Source organism: Perissodus microlepis, chromosome 5, assembly GCF_051167445.1.
Source record: "Perissodus microlepis isolate ML-2025 ecotype Zambia chromosome 5, ASM5116744v1, whole genome shotgun sequence".
Taxonomy (NCBI): Eukaryota; Metazoa; Chordata; class Actinopteri; order Cichliformes; family Cichlidae; genus Perissodus; species Perissodus microlepis.
Genome location: NC_140465.1, coordinates 26,490,336 through 26,505,393, shown reverse-complemented (window position 1 = coordinate 26,505,393; position 15,058 = coordinate 26,490,336). Strand labels below are relative to the sequence as shown.

Below are 15,058 nucleotides of genomic sequence, written 5' to 3'. Positions count from 1 at the left end.
TTTCATGTGGGGCAGGAGGAATAGATTTCTTCAAGCTGTGGATTTTTCTTTCAGTTCATCATTTTCTCCAGAGGGATCATGGACCTAACCTGGAGGTCACAGAGCATGGGTCAAGATAAGCTTTCAGTGAGTCTGTGCTCACGTGGGTCCTGTAAAAGCATCTGGTGGGTGATGTCATGATGTTAGTGTTACTAATGTGTTCAGAGGCAAAGCAAAAGTGGAGTCATCAGACAGTTTTAGCTGTACATCTGCACACATGTCACACGCATGCAGCATTTACCTCAGATTTGTACATGTAAACACCAACGCATACACACATATGGCGCACAAACTTCAAATGTTCCTCAAAAGTCCAGTGTCAAATTTTGAAATACTAAAGAGCGTGATCAGCATCTCACTCCGAATTTAAGTAGCTTCTTCTTTTTCCCATGCATCACAAAAAAAATGGCACAGAAAACATATCCCAACCTTCACCCCTCACGTGCGTGGAAGAATTAAACCCAGTATGTTTTTATATTTATATCTGATCCAATCACACAAACACAGTTAATTTCTTTCCTAGACTGCTGTGCGCTGGAGTGGTTAGAAAATAAGTGACTGCAATCGTGTATATATAAAACTGATCCTCTTCGCTCTGTGAGTTTACACTTGTTTATCTCAGGTTAGATATTTATGTACATTATTTCTTTAAATAAAAAAAAATGTCTGCAGATTGTGTAATTTCTGTTGTTTTAGTGTTGTCATGTCATACCTCTTCCCCCCCCCCCCAGCATGTTTACACTGAGTAGGAGATGCTCTGTATCTCATTGTACAACTGTATAGTGACAATAAAGGCATTCTATTCTATTCTATTCTATTTTCAGCAAGCAAAACTAAACCATGCATCACTGCAATCATTTGGTAAAGCGTGAGACAAACACAGCACAGCTACACAATTGACTTGCAGGCTGAAAATGACTTCATCAGCTGTCAGCTGCTTAATCCACCGTTCAGTCTCCCCTCTGCCACCCATCCTTTCAAAACCAGCTAGATAATGTAAATCTGACTGATAACAAAACAGTGACGGCAACGATACCAAATAGCTGCATGCTTCATTAAATCATAAAGAAAAATGCTAGTCTGCGTCCCCACCACTAATGTTGCCATTGTTCAGAAGTCTGAGCCAATTAGTGTGGAACCAGCAAATGTGGAAGAGTGACCGACACAGACAGCCCAACCACCTCCTTTATTGTTAAGTGTCTCTTGATCCCCTCAGGCGCATTTTCCTCAGTGACAAGTGTTAGCATTTAATTCAACCACAATGGAACCACTGACCTCCTACTGCGTCTATCTAATGATCCGTGTAGCCAAAGCCACACACAACACACCACATGAACTTAACAAAACCAGGGAAGACTTAGACTAAGAAAATCCCCCGAAAATCAAAGGAGCCAGAAAATAGATGGTGAGAGAGAAAAAAAAGAGACATAAATACTGTGCAGGAGAATAAAATGAGGAGAAGGACAGAGGGGAGGGAGTGGGAGGAAGGGGTGGAGTGAGGGTACGCGAGCAGCAGATTCTGACCCGGCTTGTTGTGTTGATATTTTCTCTGGCAGCTTGTCAGTTTGAGCTGCACTCGCTGAGGGGGTTCATGAGAAACTGAAAGTCTATGAGAGCAAATACCCTTTATGTATTTGAAGGAACGGAAAAGGTGGAGAGGAAGAGAAGTATGAGGATACAGGGCGGGACAGAATACAAAAAAGCAGAGGGGGGGGGAAACATTTGGAGATGTTTTAATTTAAAACTGAAACTGAAAAAAGAAAATCATTGATGCAAGATGTAAGGTCACAAACTGTGTCACTGATACCTTGAACAGATGCCAGGCTTTGTCTGAAAATATGCTCAAGAATGAAGCGGATACTGAATTACTGCCAGATTACTTATACATTGTCACAGTAAACAGGATATTGTATTAGAAGGAGTAGTAAGTAGCTATATTTGACCACACAACCACCCAGTTACAGTACTAGGCTGAAGAAAGATCAAGAAACAAAGAAGGAGGCTGCAAACACCGTGTATGTGCTTCTCTTTGCTTTGGGAGGGTGAGTAACAGTGAAGTTAAATACTAACTACTCAGTTTAATGCATCACTACTTGAGCATGTGTAAAAATAGATAATAAAATAGCTAGTGATGACCTGGGAAGGAAGATCAGGTACTAACCCCTGGTAGTAGCTGATCTTTATCTATATTATTGAGGAGTTGGGGAAGTGGGTTAAGTGTGAGGATATATAATACAATGGATTTGCACAATAAAACTGATAAGTGGGAGTGATAAGGTTCCCTTTGATGTTGGTGCCGTGACCCGCTGGTTGCAATTGGTGAGACTGGTCTCCCAGTTTGCCACATATTTACTTTTCAGGATCCCACTGGGTGTCTTTAAGCATCATTTTCAGTGTTTAGGTTAGGAAGCAAAAGTTATGAAGGGGTGTAAACCACAAAACCAAATCATCTCCTAATACTAACCAAGTAGTTTTGGGCCTCAATTCAGGTAACCAGCAAAAGAGGAAGTGCGAAATAGAAAGATGGCACGACAGTGGGTGACAGTCTTGTTACACTATTCCTTTAAGCAGGACTGTCTGCTCTCTCCATCTGATATGGTTGCCCAACCCCAACTCAATATCATGGCAAAGTGTCTGTTACATGTTTTGCTGTGATACTGGGTTGGATATTCTCACGGCAGGTGTGTCAGGGCACCAGTGCCAAAGGATGCCTGTGGCTTCAAAACTACAGCAATTGATGAACTGAGATGACACCGTGCAAGTATACAGTAAAGTGCATCTGGTTATCAACATTTCAGAAATACCTCGCTGACCTTGACAGTTAAAATAAAAGTGTAGAAGGTTTTGTTTTTTTTTTCCGGTAAAGATGTTTATAAGAAACACAAAATCTAACAATGCACAGCAACAATTCTGCAAAGACTGGAGGAAAGAAGTCTGTAAAATCATTGGATTAATGCAGATGTCACTGTAATACTAACACAGACTGACGCAGAGTTCAGAAGATACTGTGACTGAGACCAACAATATCCGGCCACTCTGGGCTGCTAAACCTGGAAAACCTGCATCCCTGCCCTGTTCTGTGTATGTTCTAAGGAGACCTTTTATACTCTAAGCTGGGTGGAACCAGGCACAGTCATGATCACCTGCCCAATTTACACTGAAAACAAACAGCATGAAAAACAAATCTTTCTTTGGTTCTAAATATCATGGAAAACACTCAAACCACCAAGTTTTAGCTTAAAAAAAATACTCTAATCAGGCAACATGGAGCTACACAAGCAGAGAATCTTCCTTACTGTGGCAAAAAAACAAAAAAAAACAAAAAGATTTTGCATCTTCATACAAATATTGATACAAATAGTTTCTAATTTCCCTTAAAAGACCAGATTCCAAATGTTTTTTGTTGGGATATCAAATATCAGATATGGAAATATGTTAACTCTAATGAATGTTTCAGGTCGGCTGGTAGAAATTAACCAGAGATCAACAACAAGAAAAGGCAAAAAAAGAGAGACACTTTTCCTGGACTAATTTTGCAAGAATAAGGCATTTAGCTTTCACATTAATGCTTTGTTAATGCTCAGAAACACAAACTATCAATAATATAAGTCCACATGATATAATATAATCTTTAAAGTCATATTAAACCTACCTGACAGGACGAAGAAACCAGTTATTCCCAACTGTCACTCCAAGTCCACCACACCAAACCGCCTCAGCGGACGAGTCATATCCATTTGTGTGTGAATGTGTGTGCATGTGAGTCTGTGTGTGTGTGTGCGTGTGGGTTTGGAGGCTGCCTGCTTGGGACTGATAGCGTTCAGTCATGCAGCAGCAGCGCAGCTCAAGAGGGTTTCACGGCAGTGTGAGAGGCTGGCTGGAAACACAATGCTGAATTAGGTTCTTTTCTCAGGTCTCCTCACTCCTTCTCATATCTGCTCTCTCTTCTTCTGTCACACACTGTTTTCCAGCTCTGCCTCTCCTCCTCTCTTCTCCCCCTCGGTTCCCTCTCCACTCCCTCTTCTGTCTTTCTCTCCTCCTCTTTCAGGGCTTCCCACACTTAAAATCTGCCCTTTTTCCCTTTGTCAGATTCAGTTAATGCAGCTAAAGTTTCCTCCTGCTCTTCATCACCTCTTTCTCTCCTATCCTTGATTTTTGTTAAACAAATTTCTTTTCTTGAACCACTTTGGTTCTTTCTCCCTCTCTGAGCTTGTCTCTCACATTCAGCCTGCCTCCCCTCTTCAGAACTTTCAACACTTGTCATTTGGTATCTTTCTTTTCATGCCTCCTCCTTCAATCAACTGTTTCCACTTTTCCCAGCTTCCCGTTTTCTCCTCTCTTCTTTTCCAGTCATTGTTTAGATGCTTCATTTCTTCTTTCTGCCATCTCTGATCTGTCATTTTCCTTGCTTCCTTCCATTTGACTCTGTGATACTCTCTCGTAAACTCTCCCCACTTTGATTATTTTATGACCTCAAAATCTCTCGTTTTCCTTCCGCTCTCCTTTGGGTGATATGTGTTCTCCCTTTCTAACTATCCTCTAATCTTAAGCTCTTCTTTTAACTTCACCTTCCCTGTTACTTCCCTTTGCTTTTACTTTCTTTGTCTTTTCTGAGTTGCAAATGAAAATGTTTTAGAAGATCCCCTCCTCCTCCTTCTTCCCCATTCCCTCTTTTTCTTCCCCTTCCCCCAGCTGCGCTTGGCGAGTATCATGTTTGGCTTTAAACTAAGGAACTTGGCTCCAGCGCAGACCACATACATCAGTGCTGACTGATGGCCATGCATTCAGAAAAATAAACATTGAACACTGCAAGCAGAGTCGTCACATCTATACGCTTGGATGTAAATGTAGAGTGGAGAGAGCGAACCTCCAAACTGGGTGAAGGCGAGAAAAGACAACAAACCCCTAACAACTTATAACCTGGGAGGGGTTTGCTTTAAATCACATACTTGTATATAAATATATAAATCTTCAGTGTTGCTAATTTTTTGTGTTGATTCTTTTTCACTTTCACATCTTACTTATGCAACAAAGCAAACAAAAAAACAACTCAAAACCTTTAAAAGAAGGAAACAGCAACCTGTCTACAAGTTGCATACAGCATACGGTTGGTTATTACACACTTTTACTGGTTTGACCCACTTGAATTTAAATTACTCAAATTAAAAAGAAATCTCTGTCTCACTTAAATATTCTTCAGATTTCAGGCGATCACAGTTTGGCCAAAGTGCAGATAATTCCCCTTTAATGGCACCAGAAAACATTAAAAATGAACACAAAAAGAAGGAGATGAAATGTAAAGCTGAACCCAGTGCAGGTAAACTGCTTGCCTTGCAGCTCATTTTAGTCTCACATTCTTATGTTGTTTTTGTTGTTGTTATTTGTGTTATTAGCACACCCACATTAGAGGCTGACAGAGCCATCAGACAGAAATGTGCAGTCTGTAAACACAAATTGAAAAATGTTGGGTTGTTTAAAGTTGGAACAACCCAGAGTTTTCTCTTGTTGTTGTGTGAAAACCTCAGAAGACATCTCACTCTGACCAAAGCCCTTGAAGTTGCAATTAAACTAAAAGCTGTTGTGTGAAATTCTCCAGATCCGCCTGGTGGCTGAAGCCCTGATGTAGGAGCACTGACACCACTGAGTGTTTAGTCTTAGTTTGCCTTTTTGGCATTTTTATGGAAGCTGCTTCAGTACACAGTGTTGCTGTTGTTGATTACACCACTGGTGTTGAAGATAATCTGTCCAGCTGAATTACAATGAAGCAATAATGATGCACATTATGATAAATTAATCATAAGTATTTCTAAATCTATTTTTAACAAACAACAGAGAAATTCTGATAGTCAAATATATCGGAAAACATAAATGATTCAAGCGTTCAAATTATTAAAAAATACAGATGAATATGTCTGACTCCCTATTTCCATATTTGGGCTGATTTGTTTTAAGTTAATAAAACTTTATTAAGTGCTTTATGGGTTTGGGCTTGGGAGATCAGTTACCAGTATTTGATATACATATGGCAGATATTAATGCACACACCCAAAAACACACCCACTAAGGTTTAAAATGCAAAAACGTTTCTGTCATAGCTCAATAAGATGCATGTACAGACACACACACATATATATATATAATGCACATACCGTGAACAGCTACACTCGTGATCAGCTGGCTGCTTGCTCAGAAATATAGTCTGATATTTACTTCAGCTGGCTCATACACACACACACACACACACACACACACTACCGCATGGTAGGCAGAGATAAGGGAGAAGAGCCGCCATCCTGAGTATCTGGAGGCCTCGGCTTCTCCACTCCCTCATCACACACTCTCTGTAACAGCTGACTGTGCATTTGTGTGTGTCTGTGTGTGTGTGTGTGTTTGTCTGCATGCTGCTACTTTCATCTTTGTTAGGACCAACTGCAGTTTATTCAAGGACAGTTTTGGATAGTATAGACTGTTGGACCATCAATTAATTAGTGTGCTGTTTTAATGTGAAACTAAGATAACAGTACATTAAGGTTAGTAGGACGAATACCATGAAAACAAATGAAATTAAATAATAATAACATTTGTCAATGGCATTTATATTTAGATCACTTTTTCAAGTTATTCAAAGATAATACAAGATAACTACACATCTTGCTATCAGATCACTCCAAAACTCAATATTTTAATATGTCCTTGAAGATTCAAATGAAACTCAAACGTGGGTATTTCTTTAGGTTGTGTGTGTGTGTGTGTGTGTGTGTGTGTGTGTGTGTGTGTGTGTGTGTGTGTGTGTGTGTGTGTGTCTGTGTGTGTCTGTGTGTGTGGTTGACAGTCCTTTCTATGTTTGGGATAAAGTTCTTGCTAAATGTCTTAAACTCTCTTTTGTTAAACATAAAATACTTTTAGATTTGAAAAAAGATCTATAACAAGTTAAATTTGATCCATTACTTGGATGGGTTATAAAACATGAGCTTTGTCTACAGCTCTGAAAGTTTCAGCATCTTAAACTTGAATTCTTTCTGTTAGCCAGCAGAGGGCAACTTTTGACGACGTCTGATAAGAAAATCACCCTACTTTTCACTGGCTTTATGTACTCATTAATACTTTAGTTTTTGATCACCGGTACTGAGCCTTCTTCGATAAGGCATGGTGCATTTTTTGTAAGCAATGTTCAAATTTAGAGTAAACTAGATGATAACACCAGGTATGTTTTGGGGTAGTACTATGTGATTTATTGATGTGCATTGTGTCCTCTCATTGTAAATCTGATCCATCCTTCAGTCAAGACATTCATAAAAGCAACACCCATCTTTTAGGTACGGTCTGTAACCCATCTTTGATGTCCAGACTTGTTGCTTGTGAGCAAGAGAGACATCTGATCATGTGACTGACTTCCAAACCTTCCATCCTGATGAGTCAAACATTGCAACACAAGAGTAAGATGGTTTAAAAGCTATAATTGTCTGTGAACCACACTGTGATGGGAACAGAAAGGTAAAATCCTACATCGTCCATCTGTACAACCTAAAAATACATTATTGCATTTTCATTTTTATTGTAGAGTTGCAGTTGACTTTGTCTGAATTTTTTGTGTTAATTTTTAGAACAGATGTTTAAGTGAAAAAAAAAACATGGTCAGCATGTGCTTTTGAGACAAGCACATGCACAACACTGATAACTGAATCACCGGGTAAATCACCTCAATTATCGAAGCACAAACTGTGCTAAAGTATTTTAACTCTGAAGCGCCAATCATAAAAGTAAAACAGCAAGTCAAATATGTTTTGTGCTTTTTGCCCAGTTCATATTCTGTGTGCACTCTTGAACTTTAACTGAAGTTATCAGACATGTCCTTTAGCATTGTAGCATGATGCCCTCTGCTGTTAATATGATGCTACTAAGTGAAAAGCATTGACTCCTTTTACACCCCAAGTTTTACATGTACAGGAAGCGTAGTTTAAACATCTGTTGGTAACCTTCTGAACTTTTGTCACCACATTTTTCATGTCCAACCTTTTAAAGAGTGAAATAAAAAAACAAAGAAGATGAACTTATTCAGTGTCTAAACCTATTCTGAACTGAATCACAAATTGCCTGGCAGTGTGTTTAGAGAAGCTCAAACTAAATTCCCAGCTCCATTAAACTAGAGCCAAACCTTAGAAACTTTTCACATGGCTTCATCACACATTGGTTCATGTGAAATTCGTTTTTTTAAAATGATCTCAGCTGTCTGCGGGTCAGAGTTCACTATTTCCGTGAGAAAGCAGTTGTTTCCTGATCATTTTGCTGCTCTTGTTGCAAATATGTTGCAACGTCCTTCGCAGAAGTGCCAGGGCGAGATGCCCAACACTCAGCAGATCAGCATCAGTTACTATAGCAACAGCCATGGACCAGACCGTGGAGTCAACATGGCTGCCAAAGGGGAACTGCAGCAGCCAAGCTGCGTCTGTGTGTGTGGCTTCACACATGAGTGGCAACCACAACATCTTGGCAGTCGCTTATAATCCTCCTGTCTTCGGGGAAACCCTGTTTTCAAGAAACACATTTGTGTCATCTACATGCAGACTGTTTATTTTCTGCTTCTGAAGAATCTATGAGGGTTATTGGTCTTCTTGTTTACATTAATTTACACACCTACCTCACACAAAGCATGCAATGGCTTCCCCAGAAAAAACAACTGTGAAGTGCAAAATCCTCAGTGTCAGAGGATCTTGTTGGTTAGATCAATCGAAGAACATGGCTTACACTGAAAATAAGTATTTCTACATTTGCACTAATAATTTAACAAGGACAGTTCACATTTTCTGACTTCTGAATTAAAAAAAAAAATCACAAAATTCCATATCTTATTGCAATGGGCATCTTCAACGTGCTTGAGAACATCAAACAGATCTTAGATTAAACTTTCTCAGTAGAAAAATATTATAAAAGTAGTTCATGTTCTAAATCAAGCTGAAGCAAATGTAAGTGCGAGCCCCCATATTTAAATCTGAGTCGTAACTACAAATAAAGTAGGACATGCGAGTGATGCTTGGAGCTCAAGCAGCTATCTAAAAATACATGCTGTGTACCTTGGGTGCTTACAATTTTAGCATGTGAATGTGAGAGCTCATCATTGCAGTGCTAGCATGTTAGCTCCATGCTCTACATAACAGGACAAGAACTGACAGGAAGACCGAGACCTTAAATCTCGCAGGCTCTGTGTTTTGCTTTACCTTCACACGTTTTTACATGGAACCTAAATACATTTCAGAGAATAAAGCCGAATCCTCAAAGTGCTCAATTATTTCTTAATTCTCTGCCATACTCCCTCAAACGAAGCACAAAATATCAATTTAATGACTCCTTAGCTTTGAGAAAGGCAAATTCTTTATAATCATTTATGTTAATTGACATTGACGTTGAGGAACAATTGTCTACAAAAGCCTGCTGGGATGCAACTCCCCCATCGCTCTCTTGAAATATCACTAATCTGCTGTGACACTTGAAGTCAAAACATGACTTAATCAGCTTACACTTTCGAAAGGAACGGGTTGTTTTTCCACGGCATCCACTGGTCTAGTTTTGGACTCCACATAGCTGAAGAAGATAAGACCTTTAGCCTTAGTCACAATCACTGCTTCACCTACAGAACTCAAAGAAAAATTAAATTAACCATAAATATATATGAAAAAATGGATTTAGGGAGACATTAAACAATTTCCTGTCATCAACAACAAACAGAAAAGAAAACTGTTAATCCAGTGGGAGAGAGAAGCAAAGAGGTGAGGTTGTAGGTTGTGCATGAACAGACAAGGGAGAGGAAAAGGTATCAGGATGGCTCGTGGTCGAGCAGCAAGAAACTTGAGAGAAAAAAGAGGGGAGGGAGAGAGAACACAGGTTACAAAGATGCTGTTGTTTTCAAGTTTACAGCGATCTCGCTTGCAGCACAGACACGGACTTTACCACAAACTGACGCCATAGATTCAACAAGACCAAGGTCGACCCACCAGGATGGTAACAGTTATAAAAACAAAGAGAATAAACTTAAGTGAAAATAAGAATAAATGCGCCAAAAGGATTCAGCAAGGTCAGGATCTCAACAGGGAGACATAGCACGGAGAGTAAGGGATGGACTATAAGGTTTACAGACATTAGACAGGTATGATGGTGCATGTACATCAATAGAAACATCTTCAAGTCTCACAGGGACATGAAGCAAATGAGGGAAATGGTGATATAATGGGACTGAAATGACCAAATGATTGTGTTTTATACAGGAAAACTTCTCTTGTTTGTTTTCTTTAACTATGGCCGATATCACAAAATAGATATATTTGCGGCTCTTAGTCATTATTATGCAGACAGAATAGAAAAAACAAATACAGACAAAATTACAAATAATAAAGCAGTATGGCAGTATCATTTAACACCAAACAATACATGAGCTGGTAACTCAATAAAACTTCAATCAAACACAAATTATAATGATATCATCGCAGTCAAAGTGATTTTTGCATCTATTCTTCTGATTAAAACAAACATATGCAAACACCTGGTCTGCAGGTGTGTAATATTCATTTATTGAATTGTGCAGAGAGAATCAAAATCAAGGCTCCTGCAACAGTAACTGTAGCTGCTCTGGTTCTGCCAGCTATAGTTCACTGTACTGATGCAATGCACTGATTAAAACTGGAAAGTGAGCGGAAAATTCCACGTGGCAAATTCATGGTAGATGTCATAGTCACTATCAATGAGATCGCATCAGCATATGTAAGTATATGGGTGGGGTCAAACCAGAAAGAATGGTGAGAAGTACAAACGTCAAGCTAATATGTTGCTGAGGTTTTTCCTTTGACTGTATTTATGTCGTTTTATTTTGATTTTAAACATAAACTGCCAATTTGTTCGGTTTAATTGTTGACTTATTTTACAGCTAAAATGAATGCAGACTGTACTAACAGCCTCACCGTTGATAACAAACACTATCCCACCCTCCACACCCAGTCCCTGCCCACCCATCTCCCCAATCTGACTCATGGTCTGAGTAACCCTCATCACTCAGGCCACTCACATACGGACTCACATACTCAGAACAAATCCTTTGCACTGCTTCCAAGCACTATGCTCTCCATTGTGTGCCTTTCTCTTTCTTTGTATATATTCCTCTAGACTCTATATATCTCTTGTGTATGATATTTATTCCTGTTGTCTTTAGAATTCATATATATCGTTTTACTTTTGCACAATTGGTATGGAGCACCCATAATTTCGCTGTGCATCTACATTGACAATAAAGGGCTATTCTATTCTATTCTATAATAGAGTTGCATTTTGCTGCAAGTGAAGTTTTATGTCTCTTTAGAGGATTTGGTTTGTGGCCTGTTAAACTGTGTTGCACATACTGGGTCTGCAGTTACTTTGTTGGAAACAAGCACATATATGGGTGTTTTAATTTTTCAAGTGCACCTTCACTGAACTTGTTGATTGGTTACATTTCACTGATTTATTTGACAATCTCTTACCTCTTCTTTTTAGTCTCCAGTTGACTTTTCTTTTTGTGAATCATTTGATTTGTTATTGATTTAAATACATATGTGTACACCTATGTGTATTTGCAGCAGAGCAGAACTGACAAATACCAGATAAGGATGATGTGATGTAATGGGAAACGTGACACGTAGAGAATGCATACTATAGGTTTACCGCTAAGAGATGGATTATTGGGAAATGTGTGTATTGTACCATGCATGTGGCATACTCAGTGGCTCCGTGGGAAGGGAAGCGAGAGAGTTCACAGGCCTTTGACACCACATACAAAGATGCAGCAGCTGGAGTGTGTTGTAGCTTATTTCCTTTGGTGTTTAGTTTGAGTTATCACGAGTTAGCTCCATGAGAAGAAGGGAATTCAGAAGGAAACCAACACATTTGGGTAACAAAAACGCACAGGATCTGAACATTATTTTTGTTTGGAAGGCGGGGAGTGGGGTTGGGGGAGGTGGGAGCGGAGGGGGAAGCAAAAAATCTGTTCCTTCTTCCAGTTCTCTCTGGGCTCAGGGCCAAGTGACTGGAGGAAGGAAGGAGGGTGAAGAGGAGAAGAGGAGGAGGAGGGATGAAGAGCAGAGGGAGGGAGGAAAAGCAGGAGAAAGCAGACAGGATCTATGGGGATTGCAGGGGTGCGTGGAACAGATGCCGAATATTTTAACTCTTCCTTGGCCAAACATTGTCCAACTCAGTGGACTCTGCATTCAGCTCTCTGGATTAAAAAGAGTTTAAGCTTTATTCCAAACAGAGAGATGCACTTACTTACATGCTTATTCTTCACAATGCTAGTAGGTTGGTTAAAGAAATACACGTAAAAAGTAATTCTAAAAGAACATGTGATACATTAGGTAAACAGGCAGACTTAGACCACTGAGAAACACAAAAGAAAGGGCTCTTTTCTCCTCCTTTTTCCTGTAAGCTTTGCATTTTTCTACTTGATGCATGATAGCAGTGAGACCAGCTATGAAGAGGTGAAACTGAGGAAAAGATGCTGAAATCTAGGAGTGGCATGGATGTACAGCAGGTAAGGGCTGGATAATTCAAAGACCAAGAGAAAGAGGTACGACTGAGCTAGTTTGGGAATGTGCAGAGGTAAGATACTGGCTGGGAGATGGATTTTGAAGATGGCACTCCCAAGCTCTGATTAAGTGAGGCTGTCGTAGTCTAACTTCAGCCAAAAGAAGACGATCACTCCTTGTGGGTGTACAGCTTTGTCACTAAACACCTGTTTGGCTGATAAGTTTTATTTACCTTGTGAGTCCATTCCAGCCTGTCAAGGAAATCCAATAGCCAATGACAGGCCAAATCATAATCAAATCATAGTCAAACCAATTTCATGCTTTCTCTCTAACATGCCATGGACAGATTTCTGCATGCCTGGCATTGAATACCAAACTGCCAATATAAAAATCACATGAACTCCCTTATCTCTAGTCCAAGTAGTGGATTAATACATATCTGAGTTTTGAATTTCATTATGCCTTTTCATCTCTAAATCCTTTAATAAATGATAGACTGCAGTGGCTGTTTCAGTATGAGTGCAGGTTAGGTGCAGGAGGAGATTTTCTGTTGCCCTCTCTTGCTACCATCTAGAACATGAAGAAATGCAGTGATTACCATTTACACCTACATTTAACCATACCAGAAATGTCAGTTTTTACATGCATGATACAACCGGTGCGCTCATCCCTCCACCCCCAGGAGAGACATCGTTTCGAAAATGCTGGATAGACAGTCAGGTAAATATCTACAATGGCAGGCACGCTAATTATGTATGCATGGATGCTTGTCTGCCAGAATCATTTGCTGCACTGTGACTGCGCCATGGAGTATACAGTACAGCTACTGCGCATTTAACCTTGGCATGTCAGAGTAGGATGCATGATCAGCTGTGGTTAGAAGCCTTTACGGCCTACTTTCATTAAACAGTCATTTTTCCTTAATCCAGAAGTGTTTCTACAGGATGCACACAATAAAGTGACTCAGATTTTCCAGCTTTCATTGACTCAGTCAACAAAATGATTTCACAAATGGAAATAATCAGATCTTCTCTATGTATGGGTTGGAGTTCAGTCGTGTCCTTTTGTTGTGTGTTTTCTGTTTATCTGTGTAAGAAAACATTGTTGACAGCAGTTGTCCATCATCTTACAGAGGATTCTTTTCCCCCAACATGCTAGAGGTTTTATTTTTAGGCTTTGACTAACTGTTCCTGCTTGATCTCTTTGTTGCATCATGCTGTCAGAGCTGTGATGCTAATTTTTGCTGTGGTATAACTTATTCATATTATGGCGACATAGGCAACATGTAAGATTTATTGTACCAGCGACTCCAATTTGAGTCACTTGTCGTCGTATTATTAAGTGTTTGCAGATCTATTCTTTGTTTGCTTACAAATGTCAAACAGTGGTAGAGAAAAATATGAAAAACAACAACAGTGACACTTTTATTGCACAAAAACAACACAGTTCTGATGATATGAGTGATTACATGCTTGACTTTAGTTTATAAGAGTGCTCCAGCTTTTTCCACCTGAGTCCAAACAAGGCAAAAATAGAGAAGCACAGTTCCTACTGATTCCTTCAAGATGCAGTACAGAGACAGAGGAAGAGCTGAATTACACTGATAAGACTGTGAGTTAAACTACTTAATTACTGTGGGTTGAACAAGATAAGGCCATGCATTCATGTAGGCTAGACTTTAATTCTCACTGAGACTAACCAGAAAACATGCAAAGATAAGAAACTAAATTACTGAATTAGTGAACGAAACAGTCAAGTTAACCATGCAAAGCAAATTAGCCTATCAGATGGCACTCTTTAACGTTTGTCCTAATAAATCAAAGAGAAGATTAAATGAGCCAAATAATAATATCGATAAATAAGAACTAAATATCACAAATGGAAATTTATAGGAGATCACTTAGTGTGGCCTTCCTTCCTCGAATGACATCATGTTTCATGAATGAAAACACTTGTTGTGATATCCATGTTTGGTCGATGAAGTGCTTATCAATACGCAGCGGCACGAAGAATTTCACTGATCATTGATTAATCAACAATCACTGATTAATACAAAATCATAAATTCAGTCACTTTGGTTCAAAGGTGACTATCACAGCATAGATACATAATTTGATTTCCTTTATTATAATGACAAAGAAGCAGCTCTCTCAGTTATTTTTAATTCATATTTCAGAGACAGACTCTGCCTGTCAATCAACAAATATGAGTGCTTTGTCTTTGTTATTTTTCGTGTTAGAATTAGTGATGTATATATTTTTTTCTTGTTTTCACCAAAAAGCAAAACTTTTGTTGTTGCCCAGGGAACACTTAACTGTCTGATTATGTTATTGCTTGAAATGACCATATAATGAAATCTAGCAAAACACTTTCCTGATGAGACTTTTTATAAACACATATTTTAGTGCAGGCAGTCTGTGTGTGAAAGAACAGACTTTGAAAGTCAGAACTTTATTTCTGTGTAGCAAAAATACAGT

At 39.2% G+C, this 15,058-nt stretch overlaps 1 protein-coding gene across 2 annotated transcripts in view; it reads right to left on the bottom strand.

Annotated features, from left to right (window-relative positions):
- ripor3 (RIPOR family member 3) overlaps nt 1–6,258 on the bottom strand; it is a 57,761-nt gene extending 51,503 nt beyond the window's left edge. Inside the window, exon 1 of one of the 2 annotated variants that reach the window (XM_084929077.1) lies at nt 6,189–6,258. The gene's annotated coding sequence lies outside the window, so the exon portion shown is untranslated. Of the gene's footprint in view, nt 1–3,691; nt 4,058–6,188 lie in introns of those variants that run through there. The other variant, XM_084929076.1, reaches the window with a different exon arrangement.
- Between the last annotated feature and the right edge of the window lie 8,800 nt (nt 6,259–15,058).